Source organism: Podarcis erhardii (assembly GCF_964252035.2).
Source record: "Podarcis erhardii genome assembly, chromosome: 1".
Lineage (NCBI taxonomy): Eukaryota > Metazoa > Chordata > Lepidosauria > Squamata > Lacertidae > Podarcis > Podarcis erhardii.
Window position 1 is genome coordinate 33,279,396 of NC_138497.1, and position 14,137 is coordinate 33,293,532.

Here is a 14,137-nt window from a genome sequence, read left to right on the forward strand (position 1 = left end):
TGAGGGAGAAGGAGGAAAAGTCTCACTGGTTGAATTTCAACCCTTCGGAAAGGGCATGAACTGCTTTTAACAGAAGCTTTTAAGAAAAGCAAGCTGGCCCTCTCAGGCCTAGCGTTGGGTCTGCTCCATCTGGGCTTCAGCTGCCAAGCGCCACTCCTTTCACAAAGGCCCAAGGAGGGAGAGCACTGGCCTGCTTCACCCCGAGGCTGCTCCTGACTCTTGGGGAGCCTACCCAGCCTTGCCAAGAGCCTGGCTGGCAGCAGCAGCAGCAGCAGCAGCAAGAATCTGGCCCGGGCCTGGCCGCGCTCCTGCCATTGTCAACAAGGCCTTTGTGCCTCGCCGGCTTTGAGCTGCTCTCCAGTTAATCATCTCAAGCTGCAATGGACCGCGGGCAGCAGGAGCAGCAGCCTCAGCCAGCCCGCCTCGGCCTTTCTTCTCCCAGCCAGCCAGGCAAGCAGGCATTTAAGCGGACATACATTTCCTCCTGGTACTTCGCAGAGGCGCGGGGAATGTCAACAGCTTGGTAACCAGGAGGGAGGGATGGGGGGACGGGGGTCCCTCTCTCCTCTCTCCATAGCGACTCTCCGCAGTGACCCCCGTTAGCATGAAAATAGCCTCCTCCAAGCGACGCGGGGAGTCTCCAGGCTGGGGGAGGGCAGGCGACGACGCACTCGGAGACCAGCTCCCTCCAGCTTCTGCACCCAAGGAGGGCGCTTTGCGCAGGACGCGCGGAGGTGGCTCCACAAGCCAGGAAGTTGGGGGGGGGGGGAGAGAAAGCTTACATCCCAATCGCCCATCAGGGCAGGAAAAGGAAAATCAGTCCGTGGTGCCATGGGGGAAGGGGTTTAGGGAGGATGCCCAGGCGCTACTCAGCAGAACCTAGCAGGGCTGTCTTATTTGGGGCAAAAGCGAAGTAATGCGCTCGAGCATCCATCCCCAAAGCGCGTGCGGGGAGGGACTATGGAGTCTAGAGCCTAGATCGCCTCACTGCATCACTGCTCAGCATGGAGGAGGGAAATTACCATTAAACAGACACGTGTACACGACCCAAGGTGCCACTGAAGAGTTACTCTTTTTAAAAAAAAGATAATATGTCATCGGTGGATGTTTGTGCCCTGACACCTGAGTCCCAAATGTGTGTGTATACGGTATACAGTATATATTAATTCTGAATTAAGTCCGACTGCATCTTACGCATGTTTATACAAAAGTCACTTCTAGTGTTTGATGAAGTAACTGGGATCGCATAGGATTGGATGTGGGCTTTGCGACCCAGCCTGTCGAAGTAAATTTCACTAAATTCAGTGGAAAGGACTCCCAGGTAAGTATATGCACAGCGCTTCATCCTTCAGTTAAGAAAACACACCCAGAATTCCGGAGTTAACTTTCCACCAAGCGAAAACCTAGCATTGGGAGATTTTACTCTGAATCCACACAAACGGCGCTCCAGGAATTCTTCCCCAGGTTTCTCATAGCCTAAGCGAATGGTTTATAGATTGCAACTGTCTAGGATCCTAAAGCAAGGATCCTCTTGAACACATGTTTTCCACATAACTCACTTCTAATAAAAACAAAACAAATTCCTTCCAGTAGCACCTTAAAGACCAACTAAGTCAGTTCTTGGTATGAGCTTTCGTGTGCATGCACACTTCTTCAGATACACAAGTGTGCATGCACACGAAAGCTCATAGCAAGAACTGACTTAGTTGGTCTTTAAGGTGCTACTGGAAGGAATTTGTTTTGTTTTGACTATGGCAGACCAACACGGCTACCTATCTGTCACTTCTAATAAATAGCTTTAGGACAACACCCGATTACTCTCCCTCTAAACAGGCAAAGTAAGGCAGCAGTAGAGAGACAGTGTGGTGTAGTGGTTAAGACCTGGGCGACAGGATTCAAATCTCCACTCAGCCATGAAGTTCACTGAGTGACGTTGGGACAGTCGCAGTCTCTCAGTCTGACCTACCCCGCAGGGTTGCTGTGAGGTTAAAATGGGGAGCTCCTTGGAGGAAAAGGTGGGATATAAAGAATATAAACAGATGCAATTTATTTGCACTTCATTAGGAGTAAGCCTGACTGAATTCATCAGGACCTACTTCTGAGTAAACATGCAGAAACTAGGGCTGCACATCAAGAGAATTTATTTGCAAGGAAGTCCCCCCGCCCCAGGATTGGGATATGCGTGTATGTAAGACATCTTTACACTTGCAACATTTACTTCTCAGCCACCCCACTGAAGTCAAGGGAGGCACTCTAAAGCCAGTGGTCTGGAGATTTCATCTCTGCCTTGGCTTTAGCACTTGGTTATTTGATAAGGAGGCATTCTTGACGAGCATGATCCAGTACCTCAGGGAAGCTGAAGCTCAAAAAAGTATTCGTATTGCTTTCATTAGAGTGGTCGATACTAACACATTGTTGGGAAGGAGCGTTTCACTGAAATAGGAACGATTTATTTTTATCTAAAGTCTGTGGCCTGGAGTGGCCTGTCGGCTTAATTGATTCGCGACGGGAGCCTTCCCCAGTAAACCAGGAATTCTGTTTTAAGAGTTGTACTGTACAACAGCTAACACATGCAGATGCGTGTTCATCATTTGACCACCGTAGTCAAGTGCGCCTGAAAGACCGACCACCGACCGAACCACCCATTTGAAGGTTTTCATTATTACCGCAAATTCCACGCCTTTCAGTGAAGGCAGTTCACCCCAGCATGCACATTATAGGTACTTTATTAGCTTTGGTAGATTCAGACGTGCCTGGCAGCTGAATGTGTGAGAAGTTTGAAGTCATGCAGTACTATTTCCAGGCGTGTTAGGTTTCTGGCCACCCATTCACACGTGCACTTCGCCATTTCGGGAAACTGTCTCTAAAAGATGAGCTGGGGTGTGCGAGACAGCCCTTAGCTGCTGGTTACCAAACGCTGAGAAATCGGATGTTGAGGAAAACGACTGGCGCACAAAGTACGTGTGAAGGTGTGCTAAGAAGTCTCGATGGTGCTCGATTAGTGGTGGCGCACATCTAAGAGTAATTCTAACTCCCCTTAGCCCGAATCAGTGTCCCCTTCCCCTCCTCCCAAAAAATCCCCCTGGAGTTTTGTATTAATGCGGGACATATGTCATCCCCAGGACCAGGGTTTTGCCCCGCTGGTCGAACTTGTTGCGCCAGTGACTAGGTGGTTCTCATCTTCGCATCAAAAGCGGCCCTCTTTCTTTAGCCGGACGGGCAAAAAAAGTGAAATAAAATGCCAGAAGCGCAATCCTCGGCCCCCTTCACTTCAAAAGCCGCTATCAGGGAGGCTCACCGGCGAATTTGCCTGCCTGTCTTTCATTCCCCGCTGGAAGAAGTGGGGGGTGGGGGCGTGCGGGTGGAAAAGCCCCTCCAACAAGGCCAGGGCGCTGCTAATGCGCTTTGATGGGGATTGAATTCATTATCTCCAATAACACAATTGTGCTCGGCCAACTAAAAGAGCAAAGTAATACTCATCTAGAATTAGAGCGAGGGGCTCAGAAGAAAAGGGACGGAGGGGCCGTTTCAAAGGGAGCAGGGGCGAAAAATGAGAAAACACCTAGATGGACAATCGGCTCGGCGAAGGGGGTCCCCCGGTCTAAAGCGCAGAAGTGTATTAAGTGGGCCATTGCGAGGATCAAGGCGCGTTGGTGGTCCCTGACTGCGCATTCTTGCCTTGGCCGGCCAAGTCGAGGCGAACAAGGCCGGGGTCTTGACATTTCCTTTCCTCCAGAGAGTGGGGGGACGGGGGACGGGGACTTAGACCTCGCCCCTCCCCGCCTAATCACATTTACTTGGGAAGCCGGAGAGCTGGACAGAAAGGAGGAGGAGGAGGAGAGGCGGGGGTCCTGTCTCTGGAGCGCAGCCGCTATGGGCAAAAGAGCGAAGTTGCGAGCGCGCCTCTTCTCCTGCAGGAGCGAGGAAAGATACACCTGCGGCAAATATGAACAGCTTAGTTCTTTTAAGCATCTGGCTTAAGCCTTTGATCCGAAAGTGAAAATCTTTAGTCACGTTCAATGGTCCATCCAAATAAAGTGCCACAGTCAATAGGATGAATTGGGCACGGGAAGGAAAGTATCCCGGACCGCTCCCTAAAGCAGGAATGGGCAACTTGTGGACCTCCAGATGTTGTGGGACTACTAGTCTTATCATCCGTGATCCATTGGCCGTGCTGGCTGGGGCCAAATCCAACAACATCTGGAGGACCTGAGATCTCTCCTGGGAGGATGGGATTAAAACAGGGCTAGTCATCTTGGTGCCCTCAGGTGTTGTTAGAGCATTGCCTGTTATTGCCAGGAATAATGGGGGTTGTATTCCAGTAAGATCTGGAGGGCTCGACGCTGGGTATCCCTGGATATTTTGGAACTAACTAAACAAACAGCTTCATATGCGCTTTGGAGTGGCTTTGGGGCAACCCCCGGAGGGCTGGAATGAGCCCCTGACATGCACTTAATTCATAACCGAATATCCCAAGCGTCGCAGTGGAATCAGGGCTAAGCTGCAGGAACTAGGTCCTTTGCCCCAAACAGCTGGTGTGGATCAGGGGCAGGAAGGGGAGCTTGTGAACTTGTGAGCTGGGGAGGAGGGGGGAACACAAAGGGCAGGAAAGGCGAGCGCGGATGAAGCTGCAAGAGGTCAACTGGAGTCCTGAGCAAGAGCTCCACTAACTCCCCCAAAGTGTTAAACTTGATGCCTCTAGAAAATAAGAAGACGTTTATTTTTTGTTTATTTTAAATGAAAAATGACAAGATGATGATGAAGAAGAAAAGGACTCTGTCGGTCTTTTCATTTTAATTACTTTCCATTCCAGTCATAGGAGCCCATTCACAGGGGCCAGGGTCCCTTCGCCCTCCCCCATAAAATAGTGGAGGGAGCCCCCCCTCAGTATCATTGCCATTCAAATGGTATGTGTCTTGATTATGCAGGGCGGGGCTCCCCCCACTATTTTATTCAAGGTGGCACCTTTGATTCCAGTGAATGTCTTTCATTGGAGGCAACCAGAACGCAAGCAGTTTTCCAGTACATGACTTTGAATGCGTGGATAGCGCTCAGCAGCCACTTGTTCATAAACAGTGGTGGTGAGGATCTCGATGGCAGGGATGCTGCGCGCAGGGGCCTTTGCAGGCGCTTCAGACCAGAGCGCAACGCCGAGAGAGTAGAAGGCGAATCTTCTTTCAGGAGCTGGACGGCGAAAAGCAGCTCAGAATGAACCTGCTCGGTTCCTTCCACGTTTCCGCCGAGCAGGGCAGGGGCACGCCTGAGACTGGCCAGGCCTCTGCTCAGTCAGGTGGGTGGGTCACACGCCCCGCGTCTCCTCGGGTCGTTGCCTCGTCGCCAGAAGCCCCCACAGAGCGGGCGCCGTCCAAAGCAGCCACCGCCAAGGCTCTCGGCAGCGAAGGGCGGTTTCCCGGCGGTGCCCCGAGGGACAGCGTATGTCCTCACACCCAAGTCCTGCCGACCGCTTGAAAGGTGCTCAGCCGGCGAAGAAGACGGTGGTAGGCAGGTAGAGAGGAGCTCCCGTTTCTCGCAAGGCCGGGGGAAAGAGGGAGGCGCGCTCGAAGTGACTGAGCCCTCAGAGACAAGGCCCTGTTAGTCACAGCAGAGAGCCAGACCCACAAAAGCGCGCGCTTGGGGCCTAGCAAACGCCTCCGAGCCTCGTCGTGGCAGTTGCTTCTGCGAGGCAACTCAGGGTGGCTTTGCCCTCCGTTTCTTCCCGTCTTCGATTTCCTCTACCTAGGGCCCAGTCCGTGCTGGATTTACCTATAAGCTAAAGAAGCTATAGCATAGGGCCCCACTCTCTTGGGGACCCCAAAAAGATTTAAAGGAAAAAAAACACTGGATGTACAGTTCCAAAATATAAGATAAAACCTACACACAGCAACAGTGGCCAATGGCTTTAGGTCCATAAATTACCACATAGCATATATTCAACACAAAAACAGCAACAATTTGTTGTTGACAAAGGACAGCTGGACATATAAAGGGCCCCATTACCTTCAGTACTTAGGGCCTCACCAAACCTAAATCCGGCCCTGGGTCCAGTCCATGGCCATAGCCAAGGTGGGTAGGGAGAGGCAGCTAAAAATCAATAAAAATATATGACAAACTGAGGTTCTCCCCCACAACAAAAGGCCTGCCCCCCCCAATCCTGGCTATGGCCATGGGCCAGTCGCTTAAAATAAGAGCATCCTTGCCACTGACTTTCATTGGGTGGTAACAAGGGATTTTTGTTAGGAGGGAGCAGGACTTTTGTTGTGGGGGGGCCAGAACTGAAGTAATTGGTCAGTTAGTTATGTATTTCTATTGTTTTACTTGATCTTGGGGGGGAGCAGCTGCCCCCTGCATCCCCGTTGGCTACGCCCATGGGTGGGAACGACATCCTTACACACACACACACACACATCAAAATTAAGTTAAGGCAAACTTCACTGAGCCTAACAGGCAACCAATGCTCATGCATTTAAGACAAATTCTCAACTCAGTCGCCAAAAGAGGGTTAGTGAATTAAGCAAAAGCATATCCACTAGAAAACATACTGGAAGAGTAGCAAACAGGTAAAGTGTCTTGCTAGTATCATTTCTTAAATTTCCAAGCCCTCCTTACGCGCAAAAAGGTCTATCAGAACAAATTGCTAGAGAATAATGAAGTTTGGGGGTACACAAGAAATAAAAAATGCAGGCACATTTCTCTGGTTTATGTAAAATACATCACATTTGATAATCAGAAAGATGGGGATGCACTGTCTGAGCAGCTTCAAGTTAAGGAAATTGAACACCGGCACCCACATCTATGAACAGCTTCTGGTTGGAATCAAGGAAAAACCTGGGTTCTGCTGTTTCCAAAAACACTACAGTATTTGTTCCAGTGTAGAGTATATGACTGAGATGAGCTTCCACCTGCTTCTAGGCGCCACTACTGGAGGTCTCATGAACACTAAAGGAAAGTGAGAAGCGGGAAAGTCTTGACAGTCTTGACACCACAACTGGGAATGAAAGGGGGAAATATAGAGGTGGGAGTCAGAAGCTGGACAGGGACCAAGGCCTAGTGGAACTTATTTAAGCATGTATAGGATTGCCTGGTTGCAGAACTCCAAAATGGAAGTGAAGAGTTTCCTCTTCAAAGTAGAGTGCCACCTGTGCTTGTGTCACCAGCTAACTTGTAGCTTCTGAAATGTGAGCGGGGATGAATATGGGTTCAGTTGTGAGCTGAATGGTGCCCTATTTGATCCATCCGCCATCTGAAATCATCACCCAAGGCCTTTCTCTAGGTGACCCCATGGTCTGAAGTGCTGCTGGTCAGCTGAAGAGAGCCTTTGCAATTGCGAATCCCTTATCTTTCAATAAATATTGATAATTATATTGGGGTCAGCCTGGAAATGTCCTTTAGGTGCCAGGCAAAAAACACTTCTGTTTTCTTAAACTTTTAAGAACTAAGAATGTATGCAGTTAACTTGGAGCAGCTGATTTTGGTGTCTGTTTGAATAAGCTGCTGCTGTTTGAGTTTGTTGTTTTAATTTAATTGTTGGATAGTAGTTAGAGTGTTGGACTAGGAAACTGGGAGACCGTCAAATCCCCCCCTCAGCCATGAAGCTCACTGGGTGATCTTGGGCCCATCATTGTTTCTTAGCCTAATTGTTTTTAGAATCGTTGGATTATTTTGATTGCTGTTAGCCGCCCTGAGCACAGCTTCGGCAGGGGAGGGCGGGATATAGATAAAAATTATTATTATTATTATTATTATTATTATTATTATTATTATTATTATCTACTTCACAGGGTAGTTGTGAGGATAAAATGGAGAGAAATGTGTATGCCACCTTGAGCTCATTGAAGGAAAGGTGGGATATAAATATTACAGCTGGAGAGATAGATACAGCAGGATTCTGGAGCAGGATTTCTAAGTCAAAGTGTGTGATCTGAGACCAAGTCCTTTTCATTTGAGAAATCAAGCAAGGTGTGCAAGTCTTGGTCTGTTTCAGTCTTTGCAACAACAATCAGCTATCCTGCACATGTGATGAACACATCACAAGACCGGGCTTTATCTGGATTCCCTACCACAATCCACTCTCGGGGTCTGACACCGTAAATATTCTTTTGTTCCTGGAATCCAGATGACTGAAGGCCCAGCCAAGGTGCTAAATGTCTCCTCCAAGTTGCTGAATTTCTTTGCTCCCCATGGGACTTTATCTGGCTTAAATGCATGAATGCAAAGGGAATTAAGGTCCTCAGCAAGTTGCAAGATTTGAAGCTAACTAGAAGGGAACCTGAGAAAAGGATATCAGGATCCTTCATGGATTAAGTTTTGGGTGTGGAGAAGAGGCTTAGAGTGGCTCCATGCTAGTCCCCAGTATCTTGAATGTTAATACTTTTGCCTAATGTTACCTGCATAGGTGCCTCCTGAGAGTTAAGATTAGAAGAAAGAACATTTGGGAAGGGAATTGAGAGAAGAAAAACCTAACAAATACTTTCAGAAGGTCAAATGATAAGGACTACCTTGTTAAGCTCATTGGAGCTTTGGTTACGTGTCAGATATGGCTGCAAATATGTTCATTCCCTTGTGCAGAGAAGGAGAAAGGAGCTTATTACATTTCAGCTCTTTCACCAGAGTTTATAGAACTTTAAATGAGGACTAACCCAATGCCACAATAGTGTAATACCTTTATGAGGGCCAACTAAAAACCCCAAAATGATAAACAGTCTTTTGAGTTCTCTAGAATAACAGGCTGGATGCTAAGCAAAAAAAGAAAAGAAAAAAGTGTGTGCATGTGAGTTGGGGGAGATGAGAATGGAAGCTGGGAGTGGTGAAGTTGCTCTCCAGCTTTGCAGTTTATATCAGTCTTGAACTGCAATGCAGGGGGCATTTTGCAGACAAGACTGGATTAGCTTTGCAAAGTGCAAGACAGCTTGTAAAATACATCCAGGGTTATTGGGATAAACAAGCAAAAATTGATGTTCCCTCATTTTTATGCATTTATATCCCATCTGTTCCTCCTTTTTCCCTTTTTATCCTCCTAGCAACCTGGTGCAGTATATTAGGCTGAAAGGCAGTGACTGGCCCAAGGACAGCCAGTGAGCTTCATGGCTGAGTGGGGATTTGAATCCAAGTCCTAGTCCAAGATTTCAACCACTACACCATACTGGAACTCTTGTTTTTTAAAAAAGTACAAAATCCAAGAGTTACTCAGTTTGGTCTCAAGCTTTAACTGGAACACACAGGTCCAGTAGAGATGGAAAACAAAAAGCAATGTGGGTATCTTTATATTAGCAAAGTTGGAGATTACTTTCTAGGTGGTGCCAATTGAGGTATCTGATTGGAAAGCATGCGACTCTTGGAAGGAAAGTGTCACCTTGAGGTAGTAGCAACCATCTCACTTCAGCTTCATGATCTCTGTCCTTGATGGTTATATCCAGCAGTCTCTTAGACACAAAAAGCAAAGACAGCGGTTTGGGTCCATTAGAGGAAACAAAGACACCAAAACACAGAGCAGGGTGATTCTTTTATATTACAAAGGAGTGAGCAAGTTTTGAAATTTTTTATAACTCTTTTATAACTCATTTTGTCAAACAAAATGGGTGTGTATGGGGGAGATGTCCTTCAGATAAAACCTAAACCAAGGTCCAAAGCTTTTTGTCATTTGAAATACCCGGCAATGTTTCACAAGATACCTTTTGGGCAAACTCCATGTTGGGCAACTGGGATCCTAGACTTTTCTTCCAGTATTGCTTTGAATGACACCTGAATTCTCTGCTGCTTATTTTGCTATGCTGCATATCCAATATGTATATACTCAGAAATGAGTCCTGTGATCTAAATGAAACTCACTTTGTAGCAGACACACATAGGGGTTACCTGGTTAAAAAGTGGGAAATTTATTTGAGTTAGTAATTATTTGTGATATATGACTCAAGAAGATGTACATAGGTATAGTTTACTGTATAAAAGCCTGAGATAATGGTATTTTCACTTTCCTGTTTCCTTTCAGGGAAAGTACAGTATTAGGTTCTGTCAAAACTGCCCTCTCCCTTTTACAGCACAAATCTAAAGCTAATTTACTACCATTTCTGATACAGAAGGTTAGCAATCAATTTGTCAATGGATTTGTCCATAGCATCATCAACAAACATCATGCCATCTTTTTTTTGGGGGGGGGGACTAATGTGATAAGGAGAAATAGAAATCCTGGGGTGTAACACTTAGCAGTAACCAAGTGGTAAAGCTGTTGAAATGGCCTTATTCATGGCAGGAAATTATTGTGGATTCAGGTGAATCCAATCAGCAGTGACTAATTCCAAGTGTGACTTCCAGGGTGTGCAATCACCAATGGATCTTCTCTGATCAGGTTGCTGTTAATGTGGCAGACTCCCACTTCCTGCAAGACAATGGTCTTTCACTTTATAGATTACACTTGTGAATGCATCTGCTGGATAGGACACTGTAACCATCAGAAGTTTGTTCCTAAAGGTTAGTCTGAATCTCTTCTATTGTAATTTGAACCCTAAAAGCTTCATAGCTATTTACAAAAAAGAACATGAGAATAAAAGTATTTGTGAAAAACAGTTAAAAACAACTTAAGTTCTTCAAAAATAATTAAAATCAACTATAATCTGAAAACCAGATTAAAACACATGGTAGTATTCTACATGTCTGGATATACTTGCCTAAACAAAAGTGTTTTTAGCAGGTGCCAAAAAGAGTACAGTAAAGGTGTCTGTTTGGTGTCAATAGGCAGGGAGTTCCAAGGTGTGGGTGCAGCTGCACCAAAAGATTGATTTCTTACAAATGCAGAATGAGTTTCATGTGGTACCTGTAAGCAGTGCCAGGTCCACAGACCAGAGCAGCCCAGTGGACATATATATGATGTAAGGCGATTTAGTTGGGGTGTAGGACAAAAGGACAGTTCTGGATTTTAGGCTAAGGCTGCTGCCATTGATCTCTTTGGAGGCATCTAGCCATTCTCAGCAGAGGCAGATTTAAGGCAGTGTGACTGGTTCTCCTGCACTGGACACAGAGCTGAGGGAGGTGGTGCAGGGCATCTCAATTATTATGTCATGCACACTTGGAAGAGAAGGTGAGAAGCTGGGGTATGGACCAAATTTTGGCCTTGCACAGGGCACCATTGAATTGGAAAGACTAAAGTCTGCCCCTGTTCTCAGTATGAGCTGGTTATAGAAAATACATTAACAGGGTAGTCTAAAGAGTAGAAAAACTCGATTCATAGTATTATAGAATCTTAGAGTTGGAAGGGAGCCAAGGGTCATCTAGTCCAACCCTCTGCAATGCAGGAATCTCAGCTAAAGCATCCATGACAACATCCATCCAACCGCCATTTTATAAACCTCTAAGGAAAGAGAGTCCACAACCTCTCAAGGGAGACTGTTCCACTGTCAAAACAGCTCTTACAGTCAGATTTTTTTGTCTAGTCAAAATCTCCTTTCCTGCAGCTTGAAGCCATTGGTTCGAGTCCTACCTTCCAGAGCAGGAGACAACAAGCTTGCTCAGTGCTCCATGTGACAGCCCTTCATCAAAATGTGAATGTTTGGACGGGAAGACTGAAATTTGACTGGTGGATATACTTGTGAATTCATGGCAGGGGTGGCTTGGCTGCGGTGTGCTGAGTGAAAGCAAGGCCTGAAAAGATTTGGGGGTAGTTATAGCAACCAGATCAGTCCCTGTCTCCTCTCTGCCCTCTGAAGCCCTTTCAGCTCCGGCTGCCAGAACACGTTCTTAATTAAAGCGTATAAAAAGTTGTTTTGTCAGGCCTCTCACCATCCCATCAGTTTCAAAATGGTTAATGAGGCATCATCTCTTTTTGATGTTCAGGGATGCATGGGGGACTACCTAAAATGGCCACCAAGAGTGTTATCTCTCAATCAGGATCCCCACAACAGGGAAAGAGGGACTAGCTTCAAGCCACTGACAAGGGGAACGCTTCAGAAATGTGTTGCCCTTACAGAATTTGCAAGCTCAAAGTTGTAGTGAGCGTCTGTGGATCTGAAAGGGCACCAGGCAGCCTGTGACTCCTTCCCTCCCTCTTCCCTCTTCCCCCAAAACCCCTCTCCTCCCCTCTTTTTCTGTGCCGCAGCAGGTAGCCTTTCAAATGGCCGCCACAGGAGGCAGCAACTTCAACCAGGCAGAAGAGGCAGCCACTCCCTTAGGGGTGTTCGTATAAATATGTAAAAGAGAGGCGGAATTTCAAGAAAGCCTGGCCTGGCCTACCTGGTTATTTTAAAGGATAGGCCCAGTCTACCTAGGTATCATTATTTCAGTCTTCAGCCTTTTGTTTATGTTGAGCTAACCAAAAAACAACAGAAATATTTAGAAAATCAGGTTTCAGATTATTTTTTAACCTTTAAAGCCTTTTTAAAGCATTTCTAAAACACTTGATAGTTTTAAAACTATCTAAGCATCGTACAACATAAGAACAGTCGACAATATCCTTTACACAATAATACCTCATAAGAAAACCCAGTAAATTGGTAGTATAAAAGCTTATCCGTCAGGGAAAGCCTGGACAAAAAGATACTGTACTTTTCCATGTATAAGAGCCGTTTTTTTCTTTAAAAACTATGCTAAAAAGTGGGGGTCTTATACATGGATAGTGCATAGGGTGGACGTTTGATTGGTGGCTGCCACGGCTGTACCAACAGCTATTGGGCGTGTTATTGGTTGCCGCGTCAATAGCTGTTGTTGATTGGCTGACGCTGTGACAATTGGGCGGGCGATTGGCAGCTTCAGCCAGCGAGGGGACGCGACAGGAGGTGGATTTTTGGACACATGCAGGTGAGCGGTTTTCGGCAATACCCCTCAACAACTCTGTGCCATCTTCCCCCATTTTCTTAAATTTGAGTCCCCCAAAATAGGGGTGTCTTATACATGGGGGCGTCTTATAGACGGAAAAGTACGGTATGTATTTAAAAGAGGTCTGGAGCAGCTCCAGGAGCAAATAATTTTTCTTGAGGGACCTTGAAGTGGCCCATCAACCTTTCTCTCTTGGTAGCCAACTGAGCAGGCACCCTGGCCACTTGGCCACAGTCTTCTCTGCTGTGGTGAGATGTATTATATTTGTATTCAGGTTAAGGTAATTATGTATAGCCTTGCATCTATACATATAAAATAGCATACACAAAGTTCGCACATATCTAAACCCTCTTTTATCCCCCCCTTTTTTTTGCTTTTTTCATGACATGTTTGTGACCACCCTACTAAGGGCCCCAGGACAAGGGACTGAGGAATGAATTGGGAATGCTACACAAGTCCTCTTAAAAGCAAGAAGAGCTGTGCATAGAGCATATAAACCGATCTGGACTCTGCATTCATCATCTGAGGCCCTTCTTCATGTGCCTCCTCCATGGGAGGTCCAGAGGGTGGCAACAGGAAAATGGGCCTTCTCTGCACTGGCCCCCTTTTTGTGGAATGCTCTCCCCAGGGAGGTTCAGCTGGTGCCTTCATTATATATTTTTAGGCGCCAGGTGAAAAACTCTTCAACTAGGCGTTTGGCTGATTACACAGCCTTCTAAATATTTTGTTGTTTTTGTTTGAACTATTTATTTGTGCTTTTACCTTGTATTTTTATGTTGTGAACTGCCCTGAGAACTTTTGATGAAGGGCGGTATAGAAATCTAATAAACAGCAATAATAATACTTGTGCTCTTGTTCAGCTGCTGTTCATTTCAGAACCCCCTGTTGGATGGTGCCCCTTAGATTCCGTTTGAAATGAGAGCCTGCCTCTGGCACTCATAGGTGGCCCCAAAACAGCGATGCAGTTTTTGCCTGACTGCCAGCCACAGCCCTAACCCTTTCTTGGCCAGGTGGCTTCTGACTCTGTGTGGAGTAGGCACAGACTCCAAAGACATTATCAGGTAAGGTAAAAAGGTAAAGGATCCCTGGACGGTTACGTCCAGTCAAAGGTGACTATGGGGTTGCGGCGCTCATCTCATTTTCAGTCCATAGACAGCTTTTCGGGTCATGTGGCCAGCATGACTAAACTGCTTCTGGCACAATGGGACACCGTGATGGAAACCAGAGCGCATGGAAACACCGTTTACCTTCCTGCTGCAGCAGTACCTATTTATCTACTTGCACTGGCATGCTTTCAAACTGCTAGGTTGGGAGGAGCTGGGACAGAGCAATGGGA

General features: G+C 46.5%; 1 long non-coding RNA gene across 1 annotated transcript; it reads right to left on the minus strand.

The window, feature by feature from the left end:
• Positions 1–5,689: 5,689 nt before the first annotated feature.
• Positions 5,690–13,868, minus strand: LOC309345256. The gene is made up of 3 exons (XR_014158143.1): positions 12,456–13,868; positions 9,284–9,419; positions 5,690–6,936 (listed from the first exon to the last, which is right to left on the minus strand). It is a non-coding gene; the product is annotated as an uncharacterized lncRNA (long non-coding RNA).
• Positions 13,869–14,137: the final 269 nt, after the last annotated feature.